This window comes from Ranitomeya imitator, chromosome 4 (assembly GCF_032444005.1).
Source record: "Ranitomeya imitator isolate aRanImi1 chromosome 4, aRanImi1.pri, whole genome shotgun sequence".
NCBI classification, from domain to species: Eukaryota; Metazoa; Chordata; class Amphibia; order Anura; family Dendrobatidae; genus Ranitomeya; species Ranitomeya imitator.
The window spans coordinates 603,306,672-603,316,968 of record NC_091285.1 but is presented as its reverse complement, the minus strand read 5'-3'; the positions used below and the strand labels follow the sequence as shown (position 1 = coordinate 603,316,968).

Here is a 10,297-nt window from a genome sequence, read left to right as displayed (position 1 = left end):
GTTACCGAACGTCTTAGAGGCCTGACGTCAGTCCAATAGGTGTCCTCCATTTTCCGCGTCTGCGCAATGCGAACAAAATGCATCTTAATTATACAGCGTCCTGGAACCAGACATTGGTCTTTCAATGCAGGCCGCTTTTGCGCCTGCATGATACGCTATTACTAAAGTCCGGCGCCAGCCCTATAATGACTATTTACTGAATGCGTTTGCGCAGTACTTGCGGACAAATCATACCTATAAAATACATTTTTCTCTTATGGAAAACTCCATGGTTAATTAGGAAAAAAAAAAAAAAAATTTGTTTATCTCCTTTGTGCACCTGCGCAGTGCTATCAAAATCTGGGAAAATCATGTCTATTGTAAAGCCATACGGGCATGAGTTACCAGCTGCAAGATATACTAATTGTGCATCTATGCAATATAATCCCCTAATTGCCTGGCGTCTGGAGATACAGACGCTGGTCCACTAATGTAGATATACTTTACACCTGCACCATATTCCGATAGTAAGCGTCCGCTAGTCGCGCCTGCGCAGTGCGACCAAAATACATCACTTCATAGTTTCTAGGCGTCCTAGAAACCAGACGCTGATCTACCGATATGGTTCGCTTATTGCGCCTGCACGACGCGCTGTTGCTAGAGCCCATCGCCAGCCCTATAACCACCATTACTAAGTATGCCTACGCAATATCTACAGGGAAGTCATTCCTATAATAATTCGTTCTTAGAACTCCATTTTTGATGAGGTAATAGTAAATCTCTTGTTATTCCTACACAGTGTTTATTAAGATCCAGAAAAGTCCTATCTATTGCCTTACGGGCATCAGTTTTCCACTAGATGATAAACTGTTTGTGCATCTATGCAATACAGAACACTGTTAACCAAGCGTCCAAAAATACGGACTCTGGTCCACTAGTGTGAGTAATATTTTACCATGTTATCCCAAGAAAGAAAAAAAAAAAAAAAAAAAATGATGATGAACCCATCTAGGGCAGAAGGAATCCTGTATAGAGGAGATCCTCATTGAGGCCCCCTGGTGATACTGATCCCAACTGGTATATCCAGCGGGCCTCTAGTCTGAGCAATTCCCCCTGTCTGTCCCTTCTGCGGATATTTGGTGGAATTTTCTGCAGGCCGGTAACCCGCAGATCCCGAGTATTGCTAGAATGAACCTGCAAAAAATGCATGGCTACTGTGGAAACCATTTTGCCTTTGGATATATCTTGTTTGGCGCAATTAATATTAGAGATATGCTGTTGTACTCTTTTGCGAAGCTCCTGGGAAGTCTGTCCTACATAGGTCTTGGGGCAAGAGCATGTCAAAGCATAGATCACATTAGATGTTTTACAGTTCATATAGTCCTTTAAATTATGCTCAGTCCCATCTAGGGGATTGGCAAAGCAGGAGCCCCTGCTTACCAACGAGCAAATATTGCATTCCCCGCATGGATACATACCTCTGAGGGTACATCCCCTGCCCAGTTTCAAAGTTGGTTTAATAAAGTGGCTCCTTGAGAGGGAGTCTCGTAAATTTGGTGCCCTCCTAGCTGTAATTAGAGGGCGCTCTGGTACAAGGTCTGTCACCTTAGGGTCTGTTTTCAAGATGTTCCAGTGTCTCCTGAATAATTCGGAGACTTCCTTCCAATGATTGTGGAATGTAGTTATATACCTGAGTTCGTTATCCACTTTCCTGTTTCTCGGTTTTAACAGTTGTGTCCTTGGGATAGATTTAGTTTGCTGTAGGGCATTTTTTATAATCGATCTCGGATAACCTCTTGCCTGTAGACGCGTTGAGAGGGCCTTAGCTTGAGAGCAAAAATCACTCTGTAGGGTACAGTTCCTCCGGATTCTGTGAAATTGACCAGTAGGTAAATTTTTCTTCAGATGATGAGGATGGAAACTTTTAAAATCCAATAATCCATTAGCTGCCGTGTTTTTCCGGAACAGGTCTGTATATATGATGTCATTTTGACGGATGAGTCTTAGATCTAGAAATCCCACTGTAGACAAGGATATTTCAAAGGTTAAATGAATGTTATATACATTATCATTCAGCATCCGGAGGAAGTCCTCACATCCCTCCCCTGAGCCTGCCCAGATAAAAAAAATGTCATCGATAAACCGAAACCAATATAAAACATTTTCTCTAAAGGCCCGCGACGGGTACACGCTGGTCTCCTCCCACCAACCCATGAAAAGGTTGGCAAAGGAAGGAGCACAGCGGGCACCCATCGCGGTTCCCGATAACTGTTTGAAAAAAGAAAAATCAAATATAAAATAATTGTGTGTTAACACAAACCTGAGCAGGCTCAAAAGGAAGGAATTATGTGGGAGCTCCCCAGGATGCACTCTTCTTAGAAAATGATCTACTGCCCTTAATCCATCATCATGTGCAATGCTGGTGTAAAGAGCAGAAACATCGGCTGTCACCAGCCAGGCCTGCTCTGGCAGTCTCACATCTTTCAATTTCTCTATGAGATGTGTTGAATCTCTGATATAGGACGGCAAATCCTGTACCAACGGCTGAAGAAAAAAGTCTATGTATTCACAGGCTCTTTCCCCTATACCTCCAATACCCGAGACGATAGGTCTTCCAGGAGGGCACGTGAGATTTTTATGGACTTTAGGTACCAAGTAGAATGTGGGAATCACTGGTTTTTTTACAAATATATAGTCTCTTTCTCTTTTTCTAATCACTCCCTCCATCAGTGCTGCATCCAGTAGCCTTTCCAGCTTCCCATTAAATACTAGTGTAGGATCCGACGGCAATTTCACATAGTTTTTAATGTTGGTCAGTTGTTTAGACACCTCTTCCAAATACATCTCTATTGGCCACAGAACTACATTCCCCCCTTTGTCTGCCTCCTTTATAAGGAATGTCTTGTTGGTTTTTAAGCCAGCCAAGGCCTTCCTGTCAGTCACTGACAAATTTTGTTCTTTATTTTTGATTATTGGTAGTTTATGTATATCTGCCTTGACCACTTCAAAGAAGGTTTTAACCGAAGGTACGAGAGACAAGGGAGGAGTAGTAGTAGAGGGTAGTCTATGAGGAAAGCTTTTCCTACCTGCAGTGTCATCGTTTTCATTCAGGAGTTCCAGGAGATCGTGAAAAACCCGTCTATCTACTGTCGCTGTGGAGTCCGGAAAAAGTTCTGGTTTATGATGTAATGCTTTCAAGACAATTTTTCTGCAAAATAGATATAGATCTTTAATAACGGTAAACTTATCCATAGTTAGCATGGGAGAAAAAGTGAGACCCCTCTGAAGAACTGACCTCTCTGCCTCAGACAAAGTATATGTGGATAGGTTAATGATTTGGAGCTGGTTATTAGTTATTTCTGGCGCCTGCTGCTCTTCTTCTGCCCTAGCATGGGCTGATAGCGTGGTCGCCTGTTTTTTCTTATTTCTCTTTCCCCGCCTTGTCCTCCGTCCGTGTCGCTTGTGTCTGAGGCTAAAAAATTGCTCAGACTGCTCTCAGCTGTGGCCCCCATGTCCTGTTGATTTGTTGCAAAAAATGGTCTTTTATTACCCGAATGTTTCCACCTGTAGGCTGTACCCTTTTCATAATCCTGTTTATCCCGTTGTAATTTAGTTTTCTTTCCTGTCATGATCTCCTGCTCAAATTTCGTAATCGTGTCCTTTAGATTTTTTTGAAAAGGCTGTACTTGTGTTATAGGGTCATAGGTCGACAGTTGTGCCTCCAGATTCTTTATTTTTTGTTTAAGTGTTGATAGCGTCTCATTATCATGTTGTAATAACAGATTTAGCATGATTCTTGAGCACTGTGCCAGGCCTGCCTCCCAGATGCTTTTAAAAACCGGAGTGACTTCCCTGGCCGGAAAAATTTGCACCCTCAATCCTCGAGGAAAAATAGATAATTTTAGATACTGTTCTAAAGTTCGAACATTCCACCAGATTTTCGTGATGGTTTTATGTGTGTCCATGAGTTCTCGGGTAAGTTTATTAAAATCCGAACCTTCATTTACTGGTGTATCAAGAAAAATATCCCCACTCTGACTGTTCCATAAGGCCTCCCGGGTGTTGAGATCATAAGCCATATTGTAGACTGCTAATGAATAAACGTGAAGATAATTATTATTTAATGCTCTCTATATATATACACATATATGGGCGTGCCACCACTCAGAACCCCAAACAAATGGGAAAACACCATAGGCAGAAAAAGAAAGTCGAGCGGGCACCACCTAAATATTTCTCACCATATATGCCCGGTGCTACCAATGCACTTATAAATACAGTACTATAAAGAAAGAAGAAAAGAGAAGCGCAAAGAGGTGCACACTGAGCCAATGTAATCAATATAAACAAATCTTTATTGAGACCAAAACTTCAGTGCTAAACTTTAAAAACATACATTAAAAACAGCATAAAACATATGCCTATACACACTACTTTCAATGTCCTCTGTATGGGGACATGATAGAAACCAGACCCCCTAGGAAAAATAATCCTGTGGCGTAGCTCCGTGAGTTGCAAAATAGTATAAAGTCAGAGCAATGCAGATAAGTGTCCTGTGGTGCCGTCCTGACGTGGTTTAATAATGTCCAAAATAGATATCCGGCTCTTGTTATATATAATAATACTATGATATCCCAAGGTTTAGATGACTAATTAAGAACATGCAGATATCCATTTAATATGTCCACTAAGTACTAAACAATGAGCCCTTCATATATTGTGGGCATGGAAATGCACATAAACAATATTATGAAAAAAAAAAAAACAGAAATGGAACCACAGGCATCACCCACTACATGTGAAGATAAATAAGTAATATACTCACTAGGAGACAGGGTCTGGAAGCTCCCTACGCGTATCGCCACTCCTGGTGGCTTCGTCAGGGGAAATGATGATATACAAGTCGTGTCCAGCATATATAGCGTAAGTGCACTTACTTATTGGTCAGCTAATGCCGACACCTGTGTTCGGCAGTCTCTGACCAATAGGAACCAGTCAGTAAGTCTTGAGTGGGGATAAGTAAAACCTGTCCTAATTTGTAGACGGTCTAATAATGTCACAGTTCCCCTCCCTTCTCTGCTGTGCAATGTAAACTCCGATTGGTGAAGTGAAACTTGTGAGAAGTTCCCTTGGTTACCGAACGTCTTAGAGGCCTGACGTCAGTCCAATAGGTGTCCTCCATTTTCCACGTCTGCGCAATGCGAACAAAATGCATCTTAATCATACAGCGTCCTGGAACCAGACATTGGTCTTTCAATGCAGGCCGCTTTTGCGCCTGCATGATACGCTATTACTAAAGTCCGGCGCCAGCCCTATAATGACTATTTACTGAATGCGTTTGCGCAGTACTTGCGGACAAATCATACCTATAAAATACATTTTTCTCTTATGGAAAACTCCATGGTTAATTAGGAAAAAAAAAAAAAATTTGTTTATCTCCTTTGTGCACCTGCGCAGTGCTATCAAAATCTGGGAAAATCATGTCTATTGTAAAGCCATACGGGCATGAGTTACCAGCTGCAAGATATACTAATTGTGCATCTATGCAATATAATCCCCTAATTGCCTGGCGTCTTATCTTCACATGTAGTGGGTGATGCCTGTGGTTCCATTTCTGTTTTTTTTTTTTTTTTCATAATATTGTTTATGTGCATTTCCATGCCCACAATATATGAAGGGCTCATTGTTTAGTACTTAGTGGACATATTAAATGGATATCTGCATGTTCTTAATTAGTCATCTAAACCTTGGGATATCATAGTATTATTATATATAACAAGAGCCGGATATCTATTTTGGACATTATTAAACCACGTCACGACGGCACCACAGGACACTTATCTGGATTGCTCTGACTTTATACTATTTTGCAACTCACGGAGCTACGCCACAGGATTATTTTTCCTAGGGGGTCTGGTTTCTATCATGTCCCCATACAGAGGACATTGAAAGTAGTGTGTATAGGCATATGTTTTATGCTGTTTTTAATGTATGTTTTTAAAGTTTAGCACTGAAGTTTTGGTCTCAATAAAGATTTGTTTATATTGATTACATTGGCTCAGTGTGCACCTCTTTGCGCTTCTCTTTTCTTCTTTCTTTATAGTACTGTATTTATAAGCGCATTGGTAGCACCGGGCATATATGGTGAGAAATATTTAGGTGGTGCCCGCTCGACTTTCTTTTTCTGCCTATGGTGTTTTCCCATTTGTTTGGGGTTCTGAGTGGTGGCACGCCCATATATGTGTATATATATAGAGAGCATTAAATAATAATTATCTTCACGTTTATTCATTAGCAGTCTACAATATGGCTTATGATCTCAACACCCGGGAGGCCTTATGGAACAGTCAGAGTGGGGATATTTTTCTTGATACACCAGTAAATGAAGGTTCGGATTTTAATAAACTTACCCGAGAACTCATGGACACACATAAAACCATCACGAAAATCTGGTGGAATGTTCGAACTTTAGAACAGTATCTAAAATTATCTATTTTTCCTCGAGGATTGAGGGTGCAAATTTTTCCGGCCTGGGAAGTCACTCCGGTTTTTAAAAGCATCTGGGAGGCAGGCCTGGCACAGTGCTCAAGAATCATGCTTAATCTGTTATTACAACATGATAATGAGACGCTATCAACACTTAAACAAAAAATAAAGAATCTGGAGGCACAACTGTCGACCTATGACCCTATAACACAAGTACAGCCTTTTCAAAAAAATCTAAAGGACACGATTACGAAATTTGAGCAGGAGATCATGACAGGAAAGAAAACTAAATTACAACGGGATAAACAGGATTATGAAAAGGGTACAGCCTACAGGTGGAAACATTCGGGTAATAAAAGACCATTTTTTGCAACAAATCAACAGGACATGGGGGCCACAGCTGAGAGCAGTCTGAGCGATTTTTTAGCCTCAGACACAAGCGACACGGACGGAGGACAAGGCGGGGAAAGAGAAATAAGAAAAAACAGGTGACCACGCTATCAGCCCATGCTAGGGCAGAAGAAGAGCAGCAGGCGCCAGAAATAACTAATAACCAGCTCCAAATCATTAACCTATCCACATATACTTTGTCTGAGGCAGAGAGGTCAGTTCTTCAGAGGGGTCTCACTTTTTCTCCCATGCTAACTACGGATAAGTTTACCGTTATTAAAGATCTATATCTATTTTGCAGAAAAATTGTCTTGAAAGCATTACATCATAAACCAGAACTTTTTCCGGACTCCACAGCGACAGTAGATAGACGGGTTTTTCACGATCTCCTGGAACTCCTGAATGAAAACGATGACACTGCAGGTAGGAAAAGCTTTCCTCATAGACTACCCTCTACTACTACTCCTCCCTTGTCTCTCGTACCTTCGGTTAAAACCTTCTTTGAAGTGGTCAAGGCAGATATACATAAACTACCAATAATCAAAAATAAAGAACAAAATTTGTCAGTGACTGACAGGAAGGCCTTGGCTGGCTTAAAAACCAACAAGACATTCCTTATAAAGGAGGCAGACAAAGGGGGGAATGTAGTTCTGTGGCCAATAGAGATGTATTTGGAAGAGGTGTCTAAACAACTGACCAACATTAAAAACTATGTGAAATTGCCGTCGGATCCTACACTAGTATTTAATGGGAAGCTGGAAAGGCTACTGGATGCAGCACTGATGGAGGGAGTGATTAGAAAAAGAGAAAGAGACTATATATTTGTAAAAAAACCAGTGATTCCCACATTCTACTTGGTACCTAAAGTCCATAAAAATCTCACGTGCCCTCCTGGAAGACCTATCGTCTCGGGTATTGGAGGTATAGGGGAAAGAGCCTGTGAATACATAGACTTTTTTCTTCAGCCGTTGGTACAGGATTTGCCGTCCTATATCAGAGATTCAACACATCTCATAGAGAAATTGAAAGATGTGAGACTGCCAGAGCAGGACTGGCTGGTGACAGCCGATGTTTCTGCTCTTTACACCAGCATTGCACATGATGATGGATTAAGGGCAGTAGATCATTTTCTAAGAAGAGTGCATCCTGGGGAGCTCCCACATAATTCCTTCCTTTTGAGCCTGCTCAGGTTTGTGTTAACACACAATTATTTTATATTTGATTTTTCTTTTTTCAAACAGTTATCGGGTACCGCGATGGGTGCCCGCTGTGCTCCTTCCTTTGCCAACCTTTTCATGGGTTGGTGGGAGGAGACCAGCGTGTACCCGTCGCGGGCCTTTAGAGAAAATGTTTTATATTGGTTTCGGTTTATCGATGACATTTTTTTTATCTGGGCAGGCTCAGGGGAGGGATGTGAGGACTTCCTCCGGATGCTGAATGATAATGTATATAACATTCATTTAACCTTTGAAATATCCTTGTCTACAGTGGGATTTCTAGATCTAAGACTCATCCGTCAAAATGACATCATATATACAGACCTGTTCCGGAAAAACACGGCAGCTAATGGATTATTGGATTTTAAAAGTTTCCATCCTCATCATCTGAAGAAAAATTTACCTACTGGTCAATTTCACAGAATCCGGAGGAACTGTACCCTACAGAGTGATTTTTGCTCTCAAGCTAAGGCCCTCTCAACACGTCTGCAGGCAAGAGGTTATCCGAGATCGATTATAAAAAATGCCCTACAGCAAACTAAATCTATCCCAAGGACACAACTGTTAAAACCGAGAAACAGGAAAGTGGATAACGAACTCAGGTATATAACTACATTCCACAATCATTGGAAGGAAGTCTCCGAATTATTCAGGAGACACTGGAACATCTTGAAAACAGACCCTAAGGTGACAGACCTTGTACCAGAGCGCCCTCTAATTACAGCTAGGAGGGCACCAAATTTACGAGACTCCCTCTCAAGGAGCCACTTTATTAAACCAACTTTGAAACTGGGCAGGGGATGTACCCTCAGAGGTATGTATCCATGCTGGGAATGCAATATTTGCTCGTTGGTAAGCAGGGGCTCCTGCTTTGCCAATCCCCTAGATGGGACTGAGCATAATTTAAAGGACTATATGAACTGTAAAACATCTAATGTGATCTATGCTTTGACATGCTCTTGCCCCAAGACCTATGTAGGACAGACTTCCCAGGAGCTTCGCAAAAGAGTACAACAGCATATCTCTAATATTAATTGCGCCAAACAAGATATATCCAAAGGCAAAATGGTTTCCACAGTAGCCATGCATTTTTTGCAGGTTCATTCTAGCAATACTCGGGATCTGCGGGTTACCGGCCTGCAGAAAATTCCACCAAATATCCGCAGAAGGGACAGACAGGGGGAATTGCTCAGACTAGAGGCCCGCTGGATATACCAGTTGGGATCAGTATCACCAGGGGGCCTCAATGAGGATCTCCTCTATACAGGATTCCTTCTGCCCTAGATGGGTTCATCATCATTTTTTTTTTTTTTTTTTTCTTTCTTGGGATAACATGGTAAAATATTACTCACACTAGTGGACCAGAGTCCGTATTTTTGGACGCTTGGTTAACAGCGTTCTGTATTGCATAGATGCACAAACAGTTTATCATCTAGTGGAAAACTGATGCCCGTAAGGCAATAGATAGGACTTTTCTGGATCTTAATAAACACTGTGTAGGAATAACAAGAGATTTACTATTACCTCATCAAAAATGGAGTTCTAAGAACGAATTATTATAGGAATGACTTCCCTGTAGATATTGCGTAGGCATACTTAGTAATGGTGGTTATAGGGCTGGCGATGGGCTCTAGCAACAGCGCGTCGTGCAGGCGCAATAAGCGAACCATATCGGTAGATCAGCGTCTGGTTTCTAGGACGCCTAGAAACTATGAAGTGATGTATTTTGGTCGCACTGCGCAGGCGCGACTAGCGGACGCTTACTATCGGAATATGGTGCAGGTGTAAAGTATATCTACATTAGTGGACCAGCGTCTGTATCTCCAGACGCCAGGCAATTAGGGGATTATATTGCATAGATGCACAATTAGTATATCTTGCAGCTGGTAACTCATGCCCGTATGGCTTTACAATAGACATGATTTTCCCAGATTTTGATAGCACTGCGCAGGTGCACAAAGGAGATAAACAAATTTTTTTTTTTTTTTTCCTAATTAACCATGGAGTTTTCCATAAGAGAAAAATGTATTTTATAGGTATGATTTGTCCGCAAGTACTGCGCAAACGCATTCAGTAAATAGTCATTATAGGGCTGGCGCCGGACTTTAGTAATAGCGTATCATGCAGGCGTAAAAGCGGCCTGCATTGAAAGACCAATGTCTGGTTCCAGGACGCTGTATAATTAAGATTAGGGTTGAGCGAAACGGATCGTTCATTTTCAAAAG

General features: G+C 41.5%; 2 long non-coding RNA genes across 2 annotated transcripts; one reads left to right on the top strand and one right to left on the bottom strand.

Annotated features, from left to right (window-relative positions):
* Positions 1-1,794: 1,794 nt before the first annotated feature.
* Positions 1,795-3,436, bottom strand: LOC138676864 (uncharacterized). Its single transcript, XR_011320839.1, has 3 exons — positions 3,275-3,436; positions 3,066-3,187; positions 1,795-2,000 (listed from the first exon to the last, which is right to left on the bottom strand). It is a non-coding gene; the product is annotated as an uncharacterized lncRNA (long non-coding RNA).
* Positions 3,437-6,960: 3,524 nt separating this feature from the next.
* Positions 6,961-8,547, top strand: LOC138676863 (uncharacterized). The gene is made up of 3 exons (XR_011320838.1): positions 6,961-7,069; positions 7,157-7,278; positions 8,344-8,547. It is a non-coding gene; the product is annotated as an uncharacterized lncRNA (long non-coding RNA).
* Positions 8,548-10,297: the final 1,750 nt, after the last annotated feature.